Source organism: Drosophila albomicans, chromosome 2L, assembly GCF_009650485.2.
Source record: "Drosophila albomicans strain 15112-1751.03 chromosome 2L, ASM965048v2, whole genome shotgun sequence".
Classification (NCBI taxonomy): domain Eukaryota; kingdom Metazoa; phylum Arthropoda; class Insecta; order Diptera; family Drosophilidae; genus Drosophila; species Drosophila albomicans.
Window position 1 is genome coordinate 22330396 of NC_047628.2, and position 8395 is coordinate 22338790.

General features: G+C 35.8%; 1 protein-coding gene across 1 annotated transcript in view; it reads right to left on the bottom strand.

Annotated features, from left to right (window-relative positions):
- Positions 1-7838, bottom strand: part of LOC117566049 (cGMP-dependent protein kinase, isozyme 2 forms cD5/T2) — a 37912-nt gene extending 30074 nt beyond the window's left edge. The window contains exons 1-2 of the mRNA XM_034245498.2: positions 7675-7838; positions 6133-6515 (exon numbers count right to left, since the gene is read on the bottom strand). The gene's annotated coding sequence lies outside the window, so the exon portion shown is untranslated. The remainder of the gene's footprint in view (positions 1-6132; positions 6516-7674) is intronic.
- Between the last annotated feature and the right edge of the window lie 557 nt (positions 7839-8395).

Consider the following 8395-nt stretch of genomic DNA (forward strand, 5'->3'; position numbering starts at 1 on the left):
ACAACAACCACATTGAAACAAGTATGGCAGTCTAAGTCAGTTTATGTGCTCAACTCAACTGACTTCTCGATACCCGATCCATGCCCTGCAGCATCTAAACAATTAACGACACATTCGATAACATCGAAATCTTATTTATGTAGGCTGCTCTGCTCTCAGCTCCTAACGGAATGTTTATTACTCCGGCGAGCACCCTAACTGTAATATAATTGGCACTTCAATAGCGTTTATCATGTCAAAATTAATATACTCGCGTGTCGATAGAAGTTTTTTTATAGACTTATAGAGAGATCGAGTGAATTTCTTAAGTATTCTGAAGAAGAATTTGTAGTCACATATTTAAGTATATATTTATTTGTTATATATTTATTTGTTACAAACTTTTATCAAGTGCTGATAGAATATTTCAAATTTATCGAACAATTGAGTAAGCTTTTTGAATTTGTGCTGTTCTTTTTGTAATTTCTTGCTAAATACTTGTGCCGATAGAATATTTAAGATTTTCGAAAAATCTTGCTGAAGTCTTGTGCCTATAGAATATTTAAGATTTATCGAAAAATCGATAATCAATGCTGATCATAGAAAATTTGTCATAATATTTGGAAATTATATTCCGTTTGAGTATTTGGAAAACTCATTCAGTAAACTTTTAAAGCATACTTTTGGGTTTCAATAAACTCTTCATCTATAGTATTTATATCTTCTTCTAATTCATATTCGGTATTAATAAGAAAATTACTTTATTATTAATTATTAAATAACATATCATATCTTTTTTGTCAAATTTGAATATTACGAAAAAAATATATTTCTATATACCTTATCCCACAAAAGTTTAGTTAAATGAATAACATACAAATTATGAAATCAATACAAAAAAAAAACTATTCCATACTTTAAAAGCCTTGCATACCCTCTGAAACGTTTCGCCGGACGGGTATACACTTCCAGGCCCGTCAACCTGCTTTGGAGATTTCCTACTCGATGCATATTTATGAGTCGCTTGGGGATCAGAGCATTTCGCTTGACATGCCCGTAATTTAGAGGATGTGAGGCAAATATCTTAATTGTGTGTACGCGTAGAACGCGCTCCCAAGAGGGGAACTTGGGAGCACTCTCTAATCGGGGAAAAGTCGGTTAGAGTGTGGAATTTTAAAGCACTCTACTGGGCGTATACTTGATCATTATCGCAAAATTTCATTAGAAATAATCGCATATATGCACCATATATTATACAATTATCACTAATAGTTATATTTTAAGTCACTTTTTTTTATTATTACTTTCAAAACATGACTTGCTCGCTTTATTCCCCAAACAGATCACGCATACGCAATGTTAGCCATTAAAGCGTTTCCTATAATTTAACTGGAAGTTAATTCAACTTCAGTTTACTTCAATTTTTGCCTCTTGAATGTCGCTGGCAACAATTTCGATTGCATTCTCAATAAATTCGTTGACTGATTTATTATCGTCACGCCCATAAATCATATCAATGGCTCTACTATATTTTGATATATACACGCGCTAATAGTATATATACTAAATTTAGTCTTGTCGACGCTTTCTGTTCGGACTCCGGAGTGTAGCTCATGTGAATTTCGTCACAGCCAATTGTCGCCGAGTGTCGATTCTTTTTCGCTTTGCCTTTTTGAATTTTTGCTTCACTTTGCTGCGTTGTGCTCTGCGATTGCTTGACTTTATTTTCGTTTTGTGCCATAATTACAAAAGCTTGTTTTTTGCGCCTGGCATTTAGGAAAAGTGATTTATTTATTATAAACAATATTACCGCGCATGTAAACAAAGCAAGTTACTGAAAATCCAAGCAATTGCCAAAAGCGAGGTGTGTTCGCAAAGTGATCAAATTGAGTTGGAAGCTACAAACAATTGTTCGCTAAAGTCCTTGTTGGAAAATGATTCATTGGGTGCGTTTTTTATAGGTAAATCATCCGAAAACAAATTGATTATCGAACTTTTCTTATTGAATTCTTTTGTTCAAAGAAATTTATATTATATTCTTTGTTTACTGAGTATTGTTTTTGAGTATTTTAAATTTCACAATTATTTTGTGCACTGCATTTTTCTGTTGTGTCTATATATACAAGATTATATTATATATAAAAATTGATTGTTGGTTTCCCAAATATTATTTCTGAATATAAATAAAATCTTACAATTCTTTTGTAAACTTCATTTGAAATTTGTTTTTATATCCACAATTGTATTAATATTATATTTATTCTTTCTTAAGTAATTATTATTGGTTTGACCTTAAAATCAAACACGTTCATCTTAGTAAACTGTATTTTTGGGGCAACCCTCGCACTTAGACTTTATCAACCAATACTGTGGTCGCTGCCTTAGGACGTGATTCTAATAAATACATCAAAAAGTTTTATTTATTTACACATTTTTTCATTTGCAAATCGGACTACACGCAAAGCTTTTCGAGTATTACGGGTCTCAGAACCAACAAGTCCCGTACACTTGATCGGCCACTGAGCCCAAGTTGAGGTTAGGTTAAGTTCGGTGCATTTTGGGGTTGGGTAGATGATCGTACAGTGTTTGGTCGCAAAGATACGACTCCGATAATATTCGATATTATTGTTACTGTCATTGTTACTGTTGTTTTTGTCTGTTTACATTTGACGGCATTGGCGACATTGATAAGCCGCTGCGAGCTTGTAACTGCGAGCGAGTTTATGTAATTATACTATGTACTAGACGATATACATACATACATATTTTATTTAATTGACGTAATCGAAAGGTTATTTGGGCGGCAACGATAACTACAACAAAACATCACGGCATGTTGTCGTTATTTGTTGTTGCCATTGTTATTGTTATTATTATCATTATTATTATTATTGTTGTTGTGTGTGCATTCGGAAATAGCCTGGCTATAAATTGAGATAACAATATAGGAAGGGAACCGGATGGAAATATATAGGAAGTGCCTAAGCTATAAACCCAAAAATTATAAGTGTACAAAAATATGTATCTAAACAAATTTGTATAAAAATAAATTGCATGCTGAGATTTTTTTTCTAAATTTTCCATCATCGCGTTGGTAAATTTTTCCGTAATACATTTTGAGAGCTTTCGCCCCATCAATTTTCCGTTAACATTGCTGAATATCGATACAAAAGCTTTTATTTGTCAGCACCGATAGCGAGAGCTTTCGACCACTCACAAGCTTATTCCGCAAAAGCTTCGCGACCGAGGCACGTTGTCAAGTGCCAAACCAAATACAACAAAAAAGAGCGCACACAACTTTTGTAAACATCGGCAAATCTTAAGTGTCTCAAAAACCAAAACAATGTCTGATTAATTAAACAGTTTAAGGCAGAAAATTTAATAAAATATATTTTTCTGCTTGGGGTATGGATAATTTAAAAAGTTGAAAGCAAGAGAAGCGAATAATAAAGAATGTTTCGCTGGCATTAATAACAACAGCTGTTTCTATGCACAAAGAGCTTTAGCTCTCTCTTTGTAAAGGGTTCTCTTAAATATTGTGGTGGCTGGCTCTCTTTGTATTATTGCCCAGAAACGCATTGCTGTCAAGATCTGGCCACATTCCACAGCGCTGCAAGGTTTGACATTTTGTTTACTACAATCCATGATACAATTATACAAGGTAGTCTCGTCGGAAAAAAGCTGGTACCCTGTCTATGTTAGCAATGAGTGCGAGTGAAAGAGGCACAGCGTGGTAGTGTGAACGAGACGACAATGAAATGCGCTTTAACCCTTAGACGAAGATATTAATATTTACATATTTTGAAGCTAATATTAATGTCTCCTTGACATATTTTTTAAATGTAAATTGTTTATGAACAATATTAATAATATATATGAGAATTCTCTAATTCTCTAAATATTTAAATTCTATCCGTGTCTACGGCATACATGGCAAAAAGTAATTTTGCATAAGGGTTAATTGCGCTAAAAATTTCGTCCGCAGACAACCTCTTGCGTCGAAATACGAATGCGCACTGACGAAAGCTTTTTTCCGACGAGACTACCTTCTATAATTGTATCATGCTACAATCTATTCGTTCACTCTCTCTCTCTTTCTCACTCTTGTTCTCTCTTTGCCGTGTCACAGTTGAAGCAGAATTTGAAAGGCGACCTGCAAGCGAAAAACGTAAACAAGGCAGCGACGCCAACTGCGAGATTGTAAGAAAAAATTCGCCATTTCGGCATGAATTTGATATGCCGCTTATACAAGAGCGCAACGAAATTCAGAGGGGAACTGAAGTACAAATAAGAGGGGCACGTCTCCAATTGGCCAAAAAGCCCACGCATCTAACCATAAAACGCTTAGCATTCGAATCGTCTTCAGGGTCTTCAATAACTGGAAACCTGCTCGTGTTCAGTTCAATAGTCTCGCAGAGAATATTCATTATCTCGATTTCGATATGGCTCATGACTATATTCGGACCAAAGTCTTGGCCGACAACGAGTTACGTCTCTAATTATAATATTTAGATTAGTGTCGTAATTTGTTATTGAATCAAATTGTTAAAGCTTTTAATATTTTTATGTTCCATTCGGTAGTCGGGGGACTTGCGAGCAATTCGCTTATCTTTCCCTTATGCAAATATTTAAATATAGCTGTGAGAAACTCACAGAAAAGATAGTCGACTGTGAGATACCTAATGTGCATACATTTGAAAATGTGTTTACAAATTTTTTAAGTAAGAATTGCTTTCAATTAATCATAAATTGTAATCAAAAAAATTTCATTAAAAATATATTAAAAGGTATCTGTGATAAATATTCTTTTCCGAATAGAAATAGGTTGACTTGCCTATGTGGTCTGTATCTAATAAAAGTGTATGTGAAAACAAAATTTACGTTAAGCCAAGCCTCATTATTATTATACCGGTTTTTTTAAATTTAATATGTGTTTAAATGATATAAAACCAAATTATTTTTACTTGTTATATCTTTCCGGTATTCAATTATAATTTTGTATTATTAATTATTCCATTACTCATAATTATTTATAAAATTGTTTTACTATAAATCTTCATGATCTATTTGAATATTTCCATCTAATTTGCATTTACATTATTACAAATATCTACAAAAAAAATTACTATACCCAACATTGACCGTGCCTATAACTAAAGAGTATGCAAATTACTGATATCACATGATAATGCATAAATTTGAAATGCTATATCAAAGCTGAAGGACAGGCAACGTCAAAATGTTTAAGCCGCATGCAAATCGGCTTAGTTTCGATCAAGTTGACAATTTCATAACTGAAGATAATCTTTTATTAGAAGAGAGTCGAGAAATTTCCAAGATTCCACGAAAGACATTTCCAGACATTGCATTTCCTCATGACTTTCGTGTCAATCAGCTTCTTGTCAGCTTCCTCGCTCCATCTCATTCTCTCTTCTCTCTTCTTTGTGTGTGTTTGCATTCTTGTTATTCAATTGGTAGAAAGCATTCGATAGTTGCCTGCTCTTGCTCTTCCTCTTCCTCATCCACTCTACTAGTTAAAAAGCTGCGCAGTTGTAAAACGACGCGTCGCAAAATACTCGAATTATTTTATGGTACAAATTGTCAGCTATACAAATGTATTTTATTTTATTTTTTCCGCAGTTGTTGTGTGCTCGCTGCTTTGGCCGTTTTGTTTGCTAAACTTTATGACAAAAGTCTAAAAATAAATGGCAAACAACAAGAAAGGCAGCAGCAACAACAATAACAAGAACAACAAAGCGTTGCCTTTGTACGTGAAGTACGATAGCAAAGCAAATAAATATGCAAGTAATGCAATAGCAACAACAAATCAAACTACAAACTACAAATGACAAAAGTACAAGACAACAGCAAGGGCTCAAGTTGAGTTGTTCGCTGAGCTTTGAGGCTGAGCTTCTTCATTGATTATTCAATGCAGGCACAAGGGCACACACACACACACATACAGCTACAAAGCAAAGGCTTAAGGGCGCTCAAAATGGCGATAGCCTTGTCAACTTTCCACTCGATTGTGCAATCACAAATCGTAGGCGTAGTCCATAAATAAAATTGTATACAAATGTACTTCATTGTATATCAGTGTGTAAAGCAAATTAATCATGCAGCAGTAAACAATAATTGCATATTAATACTCACATTATGACAAGCTTGTTGAAAATCCAAAAGAAACTGAACAGTGTGTTGTTCTCTCTCACACTCTCACAGCGCTCTTATTTTCACTGCGCAGCCGGCTTTTAAAGAAAGCTCGTGTTGTTGTTTTTGTTGCCTGCCACTTGTTGCTTTATATTTTATTGTTGTTGTCTGTTCTTGTTCTCCACAGGAAACACAAAATTAAGGCACACACATGCAGGCGACGCTGCGACGCCGACGTCAACGTTAACGCCGCTGCACTTGGAACTTTGTCACAATGGCCTCTCTTCTTCTTCTGCTTCTTATATTAACTTGCAGTTTGCTGTGTGAGAGTCTGTCTCTGTGTGCGAGTATTAAATTAAGCTCAAGCAACTTAATGCAATGCACTGCTGTAAGTAAAAAGAGAGAGCAGCAACAAGTTGTGTGGTAAACAAGTGTTCTACAACAACACAGTAAAGCAAAGCACGCCTTATTCGCTCAGACTCTCTCTCTGTTCACATACGCTCTCTTAGGTATTTCTGTTTTTGTTATCACCTGAGCGTGCCAAGTGCTTGCTGTGCTCTCTCACTAAATCACATTCTCTCTCTCTCTCTGTCTCCCTCTCTCGCTCTTTGGCATAGTTGGTCTGTCTGCATTCGTTTGCTCTGTTGTTGTTGCTGTTTCGGCTTCTGCTGCGGTCGCGCCGCTGCCAGCGTAGCGTAGTTAACTTGACAGGCAACAACAGCAACAATATTGTTGCTAAAAATAGAAGCGCGCGGGCAGCACAAATAACAAAAACGAGAGACTGAAAACGAAGCGAGCTGCGCACCACAAATTGGAAGCAACAGAAGCAGCAGAAAAAAAATAATGTGTGTGGCAAACACAGAAAACTACAAAACAACAAGAACTGCCAGAACTACAATAACAACAAAGCTGCGATGAAGAAGAAGCAGCAGAAAAAAGCAGCTGTGGAGCTGATGAAGCTGAAATGGAAAAACTTTTGCAAAGAAAATGCGACGCAATGTTTTTTCTTGATACACTTAGAGCAGCTGCGTGGGCCGCACTTTTAATGTACATATATGTAAGTGCAAGCGAGTGAGCAATATACAAAGTGTAGTTGAAGCTTTGATTGATGTTGAGGAGCAGCTTTTGATTTTCATTTCAAATGCTTCAAATTATGCAAAAGCAACCGTCGCATGCGTCATGTGTAGAGAGAGAGGGAGACCGACAGTATGAGAGAGCGAGCAAGAGAGGGACAGAGAGAAGACGCGTCGCAAAGAAAATACAAATTGATGGCGATTTTTAACACGAATAAATGCAACTGCAATTGCAACTTTGAATTTATTAATTTTCCACCATAAATTAAACAACGTGCTTTATTGTTGTTGTTGTTCAACAACTAACTAAAATGTCAAATGAGCGTGCTCTCTCTCTTTCGCTCTCACGCGTTTGACAAGTGCATTTTTGTGATTTATTTTCGTTTTTAATTGCCACAATTTAACATATTAACGTTATGTTTTGTTTATGTTAAATAATTGCACATATGGAATTAAGTAGTTTTGTTATTACGTTTATTTGACACGATTTGCGCTAGATCGTTCGACTAAACGCAATAATAATAGCAACAACAACGACGTCGACGACGAACACACGACGACAACGATGACGACGACAACGGCGACGCTGCGTCCGTTTTAGCTATAAATTTAACGAGGCGAACGCTGCGAAAGCGAGACACAAACTGAGCGCAGAGCGCAGCGCATTAAAGTCGCTTGGGCAAAAACCAAAAGCAGCGCGCTACTAGCAAAGAGTGAAAAGCTCTCTCTTACACGTAGCGCAATGTGAAGTGCAAGTTGAGTACAATTGATGTAAGTAACGTATGTTAAATTTGCAGAACCTATTTTTGCATGAAGTTATATACCAAAACAAGACAAGTTTAGCTTTGATTGTGATTAAGAGAAACTAGGCGCGTCAGTTAAGAGACTGATTGCTGTTTGCAAGAGAGTTTGAGCGAGCAACTGCGACAGGTAGTTGTCGTGTTGTGTGGAACTTAGTCAGCTGGGCGGGAGTTTTTAGATTGAAATCAAGTGGAACGAAATAATTTTTGATGTTTTAATGCAACTCACTCGAGCGTCTACCAGCAGCGTTGTTTAGTTACACTAATTAAATTAATCTAACACATACACGCACACAAACATATGTAAATGGGTCAAGTTCATATTTAGCACAGTGAGCGAACAACTGTTGGAGCTAAATTAAACTACAAATATCCAGAAAATATCTAAATATA